The sequence below is a fragment of the Martes martes genome, assembly GCF_963455335.1.
Source record: "Martes martes genome assembly, chromosome: 6".
Classification (NCBI taxonomy): domain Eukaryota; kingdom Metazoa; phylum Chordata; class Mammalia; order Carnivora; family Mustelidae; genus Martes; species Martes martes.
This window is the reverse complement of record NC_137893.1, coordinates 120813751-120818880: the sequence shown is the minus strand read 5'-3', so window position 1 is coordinate 120818880 and position 5130 is coordinate 120813751. Positions and strand designations below refer to the sequence as shown.

At 47.7% G+C, this 5130-nt stretch overlaps 1 pseudogene across 1 annotated transcript; it reads right to left on the bottom strand.

Annotated features, from left to right (window-relative positions):
• Nucleotides 1-2493: 2493 nt before the first annotated feature.
• Nucleotides 2494-3235, bottom strand: LOC308344926 (large ribosomal subunit protein uL30-like; annotated as a pseudogene). Its single transcript has one exon. The product of its transcript is annotated as a large ribosomal subunit protein uL30-like (transcript).
• Nucleotides 3236-5130: the final 1895 nt, after the last annotated feature.

Genomic DNA, 5130 nt, shown 5'->3' with positions numbered 1-5130 from the left:
AAGAGGCGACCTCTCCCTGCCTTACTGATTAACTTTTAAAGGTCAAGGGCCATGTGGTTGGGCCTGGCCACGCACAGGTGGCCAATGAGATTGTAACACACAGAGAAAGCTGCGCAGTCATGCTAGGTCACACACGGGTGGCCAATTGAATTACAATTTACCCTAGTAGATATTTGAATCAGCCTATCACCTTGGTCAGAATTGGCACCCAAAAGGTGCCCAAAGGGCAGGGCCTATACTCCTTGGTAGCTAGGGAGACAGTATGCACCCTCACCGACTGGATGCCTCCACCTGGCCTGACCGACCCTCGTATTTGGGCTTTGTTACCTGGGACTGGTTTCCAGGACTTATTTTTAAGTAAGTCCCTTGGGGGGAGGGGGCAGGGACAGTTTAAGTTTTACTGCATAAACAACAAAATCACTGTTTAACTGGATGGCATCACTCTGGCTAAATAGGCCCTTACAACACAGTCCTTGGTGATGCAGGCCTGGAGATGCTGTGGCCACAGAATATGCTCCCAGGGTCCTTCCTGTGCTCCAGGCAGACACTGCAGGTCACCTCTTCTAGACGGTTCCATCTAGCTGGCCCAGGCACCATCACTGCTGCCCAAGGGTGCTCAGTAATTCTTCTCACCTCACGTGGACCTGTGATGGGAGGACAATGTGGTGAGGAGTGTGAAAAGGACTAGAGACAGCAGAGGGGTTATTCAGAAGGGAGAGGGTGGACATAGGTCACAAGTCCAGGTCCCCAGCTGTGGCCTCCTGACATGTCCCCGCATATACCCTCCTCCTGCCCCATCTCTTCTCCACATTGCCTCCTCCTCATGGACTCCCCACTCACTCTCTGTTTCCCATGCCAGGCCAAGAGGGCTTCTCCGACTGGCCTCTGGCCTCCACTCCCCTCTCTCCCACCTGGTTTCCCTCCAGCTACGAGAGCAGCCAGTGGTCTGGCCACAGCCACATGCCAGGCACGATTCTGAGCACATCACAGTTGATCCTTACAGCATCAGCCACAGGACAGGGAGGAGGCTGAGGTGTCCATGGGTAATAGATGTGTTCGGGCCCTGCAGCTCAGCAGGCAGTGGGGAACATTCTGGAATTCAAGTGGTCCAGGTCCAGAGCTGCCCACTTAGCTCCATGCTGCCACTGCTGACCACTTCCCTGTGCTCGGTCCATCCTGAGAACAGGCCCTGCTGTCCAGTAGCCCAGACTTCTCTCCAGCTGCTGGCCTCGATCCACCATCCCTCCTCTGTCAGCTCCTGTCCATCCTGGGGGCTCAGGTCACATGTCCCCTGCTCAGGGAAGAGGTCCTGAGCTGCTCCCAGGATGGGGTCCTTGTTCTAGGTTCCAGCTGCCTGTCTCCTCAGGCTGCATATTGAATATACAAACACACCAAGCCTGTTTCACCTGCTTGCAGCTGCATCCCCCTGCCTGGGGGATATCAGGCCCCAGATACAGATCATCAGGTCCATAAATTAATCAGCCTCATCAGAAAGGACTCCGGGAGAACCTCACATTTCAGGTGATGGTGTGCTGGAGGAATCACATCAGCCTTCCTACTGAAAACAGCCATTTTGTGTTTGTTTTTATGCTGATGGGATACACCTTGCTCATGACAAGCGTTCAGATATTTTATTTATTTATTTGACAGAGATCACAAGTAGGCAGAGAAGCAGGCAGAGAGAGAGGAGGAAGCAGGCTCCCTGCTGAGCAGAAGGCCCGATGTGGGGCTCGATCCCAGGACCCTGGGACCATGATCTGAGCCGAAGGCAGAGGCTTTAACCCACTGAGCCACCCATGTGCTCCGAGTTCAGATATTTGAAGGGTGCTGTGTGAAGACTTGTACTCACTCTGTGTGACCCCAGGGGTCAGAAATGGATCATTACCCTAGAAAGTTCAGGGAGAGAATGGGGCATCATCATAAGGTTTTTAAAAAAAATTTTTTTATTTAAAAATCAACTTAATTAACATATACTGTATTATTAGTTTCAGGGGTAGAATTTCATGATTCATCAGTTGTGTGTAATACCCAGTGTTCATTCCATCACGTGCCTTCCTGAATGCCCATCACCTGGTTACCCCATCCCCCACCACCTCCCCTCCAGCAACCCTCAGTTTGTTTCCTAGAGTGAAGAGTCTGTAATGTTTGTTTGTTTTTGTTTTTTTTTTCTCCTTTTTGAAATTGGTTTTTATTCTCTCCCCATTTCTAGGCAAATGACCATAGCAATACAGATTTTTTTTTTTTTTTTTTTTTTTTTTTTGCTACTCAACATTTTCTAGCCTGTAACTGCTGGAATACACATAGCCCCATGTCCTACCCAGGAATTCACTGCCCCAAGCACATTTCTATCTGTTAGACTTGTAGCTACCCATCTCCTCTCTCCCCTCAATGCCAGTCACTTTCAGATACTGGTAAATGCAAAAAGGATTTTTAACTGGCAAAGCATGGCCCGTCGAAAGTCAGCCCAAGGGCAGTTTCCAGTTTCATCTGGGTTTAATTCAACTGTCGAATAAGCTGAATTGATGCGTTCACCTCGATAGCCAGGTAAGCCCACCTCCTTCAGGAAGCCCACTCTATTCTTGGTAGTGTGACGGGCCACTGAGAGATGGAAAGGACATAAGAATGCAGAGGTCTCCTGGAAATTCTTCCCTGGAAAGGCAATTTCATGAATGAGGTCTTCAGGCAAATAACACCATACTTCCCCAGGTGCTCCTCAATCACTGTATTATCTGTCAAAGGGATGGTTTTATTCTTGACCTTGGCTTGCCCACGTTTCAAGATGAGTTCCCGGACAGACTTCAGATTTGGAAACCCCCAGGCCATATAAGGTTCCACTACACACAGCGTTTTTATGGTCTGGGGGTTACTCTGAGAAAGACACCACTGAAAATCTTCTTCAGGCGAAGTCTTGCAATGGTCCTCTGCACCAGTGAACTCACCCCATTAATCCTTTGGATGCGTACAACAAAGGCCAAGGAATGTTTATCTGGCACTTCCAGGCCACGAGGTTTCACTTCTAGTCGTCTGAGGCGCACCCTGTCACGTTGCTGCGCCAGGAGTCATGTAAGAACCATTCCAGTTGCTTAAACTTGAGCTGTTTTCCTTTCCTCTGCTCCTTCTTGTCCAAAAGTGCCTGCTTTGCTTGAGTGGCTTTAAGGGCCTGATAAGCCTTCCTCTTTTTCAGGAGATTTTCTGGAACCAATGGGATCTCTTTTCTTTGCTCTTCCTCTGCCATGTTTCCGAAGCTGCTTTTTTTTCCTTTTTGTTTGCAAATTAGACTTAACATAGCAGTCAATTTCCTTCGCAGGTGGTGAGTCCTCCATCACTGAGAGGATTCCACTCTGTGGGGTTGAGGCTGCACGGGGAATTGTGGTGTCATGAGGGACTCACCATGTATCCTCTGACTCCTCTTCCTCCTTGGAGTTGCCACAGGAGATGGGGCCGTGGGGTGGGGGTCACAGGCTTGGGCTCCACGAGCTCTGTCATCGGGCACTTCTGGTTGCATTCCTCACATGGGATAGTTATGTTGTGAAAAGAAAAGCGGTTTAACTCATCACAAGCATTTATCTCATCATAGAGTTAAACGTGATTTAAACCCTGTCACGCAAATTTTAAGATTGTTTGTTCCAGCGCTTTGAAAAATGCTGATGGTAAGAAACAATAAATGTTGGAGAAGCTGTGGAGAAAGGGGAAACCTCTTACCCTTTTGGGGGGGGTGCAGCCACTTTGGAAAACAGTGTGGAAGTTCCTCAAAAAATTAAAAACACAGCTACCCTATGACCCAGCAATTGCACTACTGGCTGTAATTACCCCAAAGATACAGATGTAGTGGAAAGAAGGGCCACATGCACCCCAGTGTTCATAGTAGCAATGTCCACAACAGCCAAACTGTGGAAAGAGCCACGACGCCTCTCAACAGACAAATGGATAAAGAAAATGTGGTCCATATATATATATACAATGGAATATTACTTAGTCATCAGAAAGGATGAATACCCAGCTTTTGCATCAACATGGATGGGACTAGAGGAGATTATGCGGAGTGAAATAAGTCAAGCAGAGAAAGTCAATTATCATATGGTTTCATTTACTTGTGGAACATAAGGAATAACATGGAAGACATTAGGAGAAAGAAGGGAAAACTGAAGGAGGGGGAATCAAAAGGGGAGAGGAACCATGAGAGACTATGGACTCCAGAAATCAAACTGAAGGTTGTTGGGGGGACAATAGGTGGATGGGTTACCGGTGATGGGTATTAAGGTATTAAGGAGGGCACGTATTGCATGGAGCCCTGGGTGTTATACGCAAACAATGAATCATGGAACACTGCATCAAAACCTAGTAATGTATTGTATGGGACTAACATAACATAATGAAAAAAATGAAAAAAATAAAGAAACTCCACACATGTGAATTCTTATTTGTTTCTTATTTTGTTTTTATGTCTTTTTGCCTTATAAGATTCCAAGTCAATTCTTTCTTTCTATCATTTCCCATTTCTGATTGCTACACTGTGTAGCAACAGAGGAAATAACTTTTGAAATGGAAAAAGATACCAAACCCTCCCGTGCAATCTGTCTACCTACCAGGATAGTAGCACTTTCTCTGCTGCATTCTGGTGTGAGCGGGGCTGGAAGGCTGGCTCTGGCTCTAATTGGGACCATAGAGGGAACAGTGCACAGGGATACCTGGGTGGCTCAGTTGGTTAAGTGTCTGCCTTTGGCTCAGGTCATGATCCTGAAGTCCTGGGATGGAGCCCCACATTGGGCTCGATCGGTGGGGAGTCTGCTTCTCCATCTCCTGCTCCCCCCGCTTGTGCTCTCTCTCTCTTCCTGTCAAATAAGTAAAATCTTAAAAACAATTAAAAAAAAACCCAAAATTTAAAAAAAAGTGCCCAAAGTTCCCCCTGCCCCTGAGCGCCCCCCCTGCCCCAGCTCCATGTGCTAGAACATTAAAGTGTTGGTGCTCTGGAGGGCTGCAGGGGAACCCAAAGTGCAGGTGTGCTGGGGTGAGAGATGATGAATGCACATGTTTCTTCTCCTTTCTCAAACCCACTGAGCAGTAGCAATTGTTGCCTCCCCTCTGCTTTGCTCCTGCCTCTCAGCTGCTATGTGGTGGTATGTGCTGGGT